Here is a 7,922-nt window from a genome sequence, read left to right as displayed (position 1 = left end):
TTCACAAGGCCCTAGCGCCGGCGGAACTGCCAGGCGGCCGAGACGTTGGTGGGGATGTAGGCGGAGGCGGGAAGGAGGTATTCCAGGGCGAGGGGAGGCAGGGAGATGGCGGGGAGAGGGTGAGGAGGAGGGACTTACTCTCTGGTAAATGTGGATAGAATTGCAGACTGGTTGGCAACCTTCAGTCTCGAAAGACTATGGTATAAGCCTACAGCACCTGGCATTCCCAAGCGGTCTCCCATCCAAGTACTAACCAGGCCTGACCCTGCTTAGCTTCTGAGATCAGACAAGATCAGGCATGTGCAGGGTAACAGTTGCTGCTAATTGCAGACTGGGTCTGCTAAATTTACGATCATATCAATATTTTCATATTGGTGTGAAGATTTGTTTTTCTTCCTCAGCGATTACCAAACTCGTGACCGCTGCATAATGAAACACGAGTCCCCATTCGGACTGGAGCTTAGTGTTCCTCCAGGCTGCCACTGACTTCTAGCTGGACTGGGGGACAGGGACACTCTGGGCAGTTCCTTCTGTTCCCTGGTGTCCCAGCAGGCTGCGCAACAGGACATTTCGGCAGATGCAACTCCTCCAAGCATCCTTGTCCCCTGATCTAGCTAGAAGTCGTGCAACGACCTGGCGGAACAGTAAACTCTGCTCACGGAGCAGAAGGGTTACTCCAAACCCCAAATCTGGCCCCCAAACTGGGGTTTAGAAGGCCCTGTTGTACCCAATACTTTCAGAGAGTTTTGTGCTAACAGTGTTGGTGCATGGTTTGAACAACTAAGTATCCAGATCTGCTTAGCTTCAGCTAAGGCAGTGGTTCTCAAACTTTTTAGCACTGGGACTCACTTTTTAGAATGACAGTCTGTCAGGACCCACCAGAAGTGATGTCATGACCAGAAATGTCATCATCAAGCAGGAAAATTTTTAACAATTCTAGGTTGCAATCCTACCCACACTTACTCAGGAGTAAGTCCCATTTACTATTATTGTGAAAAGAATATACATAGTAGCTTGTTAAAAGTACAGGTCTGTTACATTTCCCCAAATGCAGTCACATACCATGGTAGCATTAAGTCTAATATATTAAAAATAAAATATTGAAATAAATGGGGACCCACATAAAATTGGCTCACGACCCACCTCATGGGTCCCGACCCACAGTTTGAGAAGCACTGAGCTGAGGTTTTCCCCTCTGTGAATATCTGGGAACACGATTTCACCCACATCATCCATGCAATCCTAAGCATTTTAATTACTGGCAATTTGAGCTCAGCAGCAACTGTCTCCCTAGTAAACATGCTTGGGATGGCACTGTACATAATCTTTTTTTCATAGAGATATACCTGCCAAGGTTCAATGTTCCTCTGTTGAGCATTGTTTTTGGTCTGGACATATATATGGCATTTAAAGCATATGCTACAGCATGGAGAGCATTGTAAATAGGATAGCTCTGTCCAGTCATCTCCATTTCAAACCAAGACTGAGGCAGATTCTCCAGCTTCTCCTCTCCTGTACAGTGTGGACAATTTGTTAGTTTCTTCTCATGGCAGCACCCGAATGCACTTTTGTAGAAAACACAGAGAAAATGTGTGAGTGACTTATCAGGCTTGAATGTCTGGAGGAAGTCCTGGAATCCTGGCACGGCATTGGTAGAGAATGAGATGGACAAAGTCCCATGGAATGTTTTTGCACAGAAGCCATTAGTATCAATAGCACTGGTGAAATCCCATTGAGGAGGTGTTATCCAAACCTTCCCTATATGGAGTTTGTCTTTAAATTCAGCAACATATAAGACTATTGCTAAGGCACCCAACGAGTGAGAATCCCCATTGACGATTACCACATTGGCTTCAGACAATTGAATTGTGGATTGCATATGGTATACATTCTGAATGAAAGGTTGCAAATTAAGATTCTTGACTATCACTGTCCTTTCCAAGAAGGCCACACAAATGTCATTTGGAGCTAGCAGTGGTGTCAGTATCTGCAGAAAGCTTTCTCCATCATCATCATCTGAAACAATGAGGCCGATCCATGTCCATTTGAAATGTCGCAGTAGCCAGACTATTCCTTTGTTCAAGATACTTTCTCTTGGTGCCATCCAATATATAGAAGGAAAATTATTTCTTGTGACTAGTGCCTCCTATGCACCATAGGTGATCTAATGGGGAAATCATGGCTCATTATGGCTTTAAGAAATAATTGCAAGATTTCAAACCAACTACAGGCTGTGCCTTGTTAATCACTGATTTGGTATCCACTGATTTGACTCACCACTGATACTGGGGTCCACCTTTAAATGCCTTGTAACAAGGGGAAAAGTGACAAATTCCATTTTCCGACCTTTGTGCTGTTAAACCATACCGGTTACATGTTTCTTGGGGATAATGATAGCTTTAAAGACCCACTTCCGCGTTTCTTGCTCCTCCATTGTCACCCCAGAATGCATCAATATAGACACTATACCACATTCAGCCATAATTTCATTCCATTAGATTCCATTATTCACCCCATCTAGTGGCTGAATGCAATCTTGTGTCTATACCGATGCATTCTGGGGTGACAAAGGAGGAGCAAGAAACCTAGAAGACGATCTTCTCAAGCTATTTTTCCACTGATTTAGTATCCACTGATTTTTTTAATCCACAAAGGTTTCTGGAATGGATAATGAGGCACGACTTGGAGTTTCTTTCCATTTGCTGAGATTCGTAAGTTTCCTTTTTTAAGTTATTTAAAATATATTGAATTGAGTAGCTTTTTAACTGAGAAACTTCACATCTGAGATTTTTAGCAACTGACAGCCCAATTCCAATGGGCCTGCCCATGTTGCTGCTGCATCCTGTGTGGGCAGGGAGGCGGCTGGAGGTCTCCCATAGGTAAGGGAACATCTATTTCCTTACCCCCTACTGAACCCGAGCAGCTGCTATAGGTCTGCTCAGATCTGTGCCAGCGATTGAGCTAGTACCCCATATAAGGCTTGCATGCTGAGGACAGGGGATAGCATCAAGCAGCATCTTCTGCTGCCATCCCTGTCCCCCCCAGGCCTGACCCACTCTCCTCCCCACTCTCCCTTGCCTCCTGACTTCTGAATAAGCATCGCATCATTAATTGCAATTCTTTCCATACTAAAAAGGGAGGTTCTTTGCTGCTGAATGTTGGGAAAAATATAGACATTGAAAGAAAGCAAGGAAAGTAAAGTCACCACTGCACAGAGAAAGGATTCTGGGAGCCTGATTCTTAGATAAAGGACGACTATTGTCTCAACATTTTCCTCGGAAAGCAAGCTATTTTTTTAAATCTTAGTACATTCATCCAGCAGGCGGGTCCTAAGGGAAAGCCCTGCACCAGGCCACCCATGGCATCTCCTGGGCACCCACTGCTGGCATATTGGATGCTTCAGCTGACACCAGTACTGAGAGTTCAAGGTATGGCCCAGCTTGCTATCCCTTCCTATAGGTCAGGGCCGAACCCACCAAATCCAGATTCCAACCGGGCCAGCCACTAGGAATACATTATGATAACTGAACAGCAGTCACACACCATCCATCCATGAGCTGGAATGCACATACCTGTGGAAACTTGTAGAGGCCAAGGATGGTGTCCATTTGGATAGCAGATTCTACAGTGAATCCTCCAATGACAGACAAGACATTCTCTTTCTTACTGCACTGGTAATTGGATTCTTGACTGAAGAGAAGATCCAGGATGGTCTCATATGTGGTCTTTCCTTCAAAAAAGTTGTCATAGATTTTAAACCCCAGGGTCGTGTTGGGCAGGAGTCTGGGATTTCTATTGATCTCATGAATGGCAAAAATGAAGGACAGGAAATGTTGATAGTTATCGAACTCTATTCTGCAACGAGATTGACACTGAGACTTAGACATCCAGGGATAAGGTCTACTATAGAATGGTGTCGCTAAGGGGGGCGTGGGGTGCAGGCCGCACCAGGTGACACCACTACTGGCCAAAATTTTTAAAATCTTGGTATTTTTGAATAATACAATCGTGTTATATGTCATTCGATGTGTAATTCCATGCAGAATGCAATGAAACAAACTACGTTGAACTATCTCTAGTCTATTAAAAGTTATAACCAAAAGATGGGTTGGGACAATGGTGCATAGCAATGCCCACCACACAGGGCATTGCCCCACTCACAGCATGGGAGGAAATCCATCATGGGGGTGATTCACTGGCCTCCTGCACTGGTTGATACAAGCCCTAGTAACACCAGTGCTACCACATAAACATGCAGACTACATATACAATTTTGCAATACCTCCCAAATGCTGTTTCCTTGATCACTATATTACTACAGTTCTGTTCATCCTGGGTGCAACTGCCAGCTATTGCAGTCAAGGGGAGCAGTGTATTAAAGCCAATCTGCACTAGTTTCCTTCTCTAATGGCTACACTTTCTCATACGCAAGACAGTTCTCCTTCCTTACAAAGGGGAACCGATAGACTTAGTTCTGTCTTAGAAAATGGAAAATTTGGGTGCAATCTTATGTACTCATTGTAAACAAAACAGATTACTCATCGCTTCTTAGTTAGTATATATAGCAGTGGTTCCCAAACTCCCAACTACAGGGGAGTTGGGGACCAGGGGTTTGTGTGGGCAGGGAGGGAGGTGGGGAGCGACAGTTCTGCAGAAATTGCAGTACTGCCACTACAAGGGACTTTATACAAACCTGAGGGGCAGCGCTGCCATCCTGCAGGGGATTGGAGGCTCACAGCCCCCTCTGATCTCCTCTGAAGCTTGTTTTCAAAGCCCCTGTTCCCCCAAAACTAGAAGTAACTTTAGATCAGAGTTTCTCAACCAGTGGTACAGGTAACACCAGCGGTACTTGAGTTGGTGTCTGGTGGTATTCACAGGACCTCAGGACACCTGCTGCTGGAGAGACCAAGAACAGGACAAAACAAACAGTGGTGGGAGGCTCAGCTCAGTGGGCAGAGCTCCAAAGGTTGCTTTCTGTGCCCAAAAAAGCCCTCCTGTCTGTCCACCCTGAGCCTCTTACAGCTGTTTCTCGTGTCCCATCTGGCCTCCCAACCCAGAACTGATGACATCATTGTCAGTTATTTCCAGTGGTACTTTGAAAAGGTGGACCATGTGAAGTGGTATGGCAGAGGACAAACATTGAGAAACACTGCTTTAGATTGAAGATAAGGACTTTGTATACAGAGGTATACATAAGCTATACATACATATATATATAAGCTGCAGAGGAGATCAGAGGGAGCTGCAAGCCTCTGAGCCCCTGCAGGAGGCCAGCTCTGCCCCCCAGGTAAGTAAAAAAGCCCCTTGGCAGCAGTGGTGTAGCTAATGATCATGTAGCCTGGGGCCAAGTTCAAAGTGTTGCCCCGGAAGTGATGTCACAACTGGAAGTGACATCACACCTGGGCTTTTAAAAAAGCGAAAATTGGGAGGAACCCACCTCCTCCCCACAGCAGCTCACCACCCACTTGCTCTGCTGTCTCCCCCCAGTCAGTGGCATAGCTAAAGCATATATCTGCTACCTGGAGTCAAAGAAGATTTTGTAGCCCCCCCCTCCGCATGACAAAATCAAATTTAATTAAGTAAATAAATTAAAAGCTATTGGTTCCATGCTGTATCATAATAACATCTCATTGGCACTCAGAACAATCAATCTCATAGGTCAGTTTGAAGTTAAGCAAATTCACTTTTTGTTCCACAAGGCAGTTGTGTTTTCATTTTCTGGTTAATTGCCCATAACTTTTGATATAGATATTCCAGTGCAGTCTGTTGTATTTCATTCTACATTAAATTACCTTTCCAATGATATATAACATGATGGTATTATTCATACATATCAAAATTTTCATGATTTTGGTCACTCAAGCTCAGCTTGTTGCCCCCCTAAAACTTGATGCCTGGTGCAACTGCTACCCCCTGCACCTTCTTAGCTACACCACTGCTTGGCAGCAGCACTGCAATTTCTGCAGCACTGTCACTGCCACCAGAGCAGGGCTACTCCCCTTGAAGGAAAATGCCCTGCTTCCAGTTGCCTTGGTGGGTCTCAACCCAAAACGTTGGGAAACACTGATGTATAGGATTATGTTGTCATACTCCCAAATCTGAACAAAAACCAACAAAGAACAAATGCAATTCTATACCAGGTTACCAAACAGCAAATGTCCTTGAGCTTATAAAGGCTAAGTTCTGAATAAATATGCATAGAATTGCAATGCAAGTATTTAAAATTAGATTTATCCATTTTTACAGACCTTTCCATATTCAGAATTCTCCATGCACCACACTTTGTAGAGGACATTTGCTTCTGAACACAAGCAGATGATCTTTCCCTCATTCATCATTACCTGGCAGCAGTGCTTTTTTTGTAAATAAAAAGGTGCAGGAACTCACAACTTGTTAATATTTATTTATTTATTTATTTATTTATTTATTTATTTATTTATTTTTAAACCATTTTTTATTGGAGAAATAAAATATTTTTATGTGCTTCCCCCCTAAAGATGAACTTACTTCTGAGTAGACATGCATAGGATTGGGCTGTCAATCTCCACATCCCCTTCCCCCTAGCTATTTTTTCTACACAAGGGGAAAAATACTGTACAGGTGCACTTGTAGCGTGTAGTATGTAGTGTGGCACTACTTCGAGGAGAGGAAGCAGTGAATGGATTCTGAAAAGTTCCATGTAGTAAAATTACTCTAAGCAACTGTGGGAATAAGAACAAAAAAAGGAATTCTGTCCTTAGGTGCACATAGAAACAGCTACGTTTGCAAACAAGCAATTAAATATGGTTTAATTCAGGTATCAGAATACTCTGTGTCTTTGGGAAGGCACTTGGCATGCAATTGTATGTCCTCTGGTGCCCTGAGCAGCTGCTGTGCATTGCTGGAGAGGAGCTGCAAATGCTGGCTGGCAGAGGGCATGCTTGTGGGGGAAGGATGAGGAAGATCTCTGGCAAGGCTGGACAGCACATTGTACACACGTAGAATCCCTTTTCACCTGCCCTTAGCATGTGAAAATGGGTGCAGATATATATCTCTGCCAGGATTAAGAGCCCAATCCTAGGTATGTCTACTCTGAAATAAGTCTTGTTCTAGTCAATGGAGCTTACTCCCAGGAAAGTGCCTAGGATTACAGCCTAAGAGCCCAATCCTATGCATGTCTACTCAGAAGTCCACTTTAGTGAATGGGGCTTACTGTGGATAGGATGGCAGCCTCAGAGCCCCTCCTGTGCCTTGTCTACTCAGAATTCAGTCCCAGTAGAGGCAGTGGGGCTTCCTCCCAGGAAAGTGTGGAGAGGACTGCAGCCACAGAGCCACGCCTCTGCTTGTCTACTCAGGCTGCAAGGCTATGACACTTTCCTGGGAGTAAGCCCCATTGAACACAGTGGAACTTACTTCTGAGTAGACATGCCTAGGCTCGTGCTGCAGATTGGTACGGGGCTGCACCACCCAGCTGCCTTCCCCTCCTCCTCCGCCAAGCCAGTACCTGGGCTTTCCATGGGTGCTGCAGCCCGTCTCCCTGGCTGGCTGTCCGTCCTCCTCCTCGGCGTCGGCGCGTGTCCCCCGCACCCTTCACCGGCTTGGAAGCTGCGCTGAGAAGTAGAGCGCGGGGGGAGGGGAGGCGGGCTGGGCTCAGGCGAGAGCTTGGAGATGGGGGCAGGAGGGAGTGGTTGTGTGGTCAGGCAGGGGCCAGGAGCCCGCCCACCCTGCACCCCCCAGCACCCACCCAGCGAATGCCTCTATTTTGCTCCCCGCCTCCTGGAATGCCTCCAAAGGGGAGGGGCCCCTGCAAAAAGGCGCCGGAACTCCGTCCCCCCGCATTGCATTAGAAAAAAAGCCCTGCCTGGCAGCAACATTCCCCTGCTTAGACATCAATACCTTGAGGCAGATTTTCCTTTCTAAAACCCAAAAGGATGGAGAAAAGG

The 7,922-nt window shown here is 45.6% G+C and overlaps 1 pseudogene; it reads right to left on the bottom strand.

The window, feature by feature from the left end:
• Window positions 1–205: 205 nt before the first annotated feature.
• LOC136654969 (5S ribosomal RNA) lies at window positions 206–325 on the bottom strand (annotated as a pseudogene).
• Between the last annotated feature and the right edge of the window lie 7,597 nt (window positions 326–7,922).

Source organism: Tiliqua scincoides, chromosome 5 (assembly GCF_035046505.1).
Source record: "Tiliqua scincoides isolate rTilSci1 chromosome 5, rTilSci1.hap2, whole genome shotgun sequence".
Lineage (NCBI taxonomy): Eukaryota > Metazoa > Chordata > Lepidosauria > Squamata > Scincidae > Tiliqua > Tiliqua scincoides.
The sequence above is the reverse complement of the archived record's forward strand: the minus strand, read 5'-3'. Positions and strand labels throughout refer to the sequence as shown.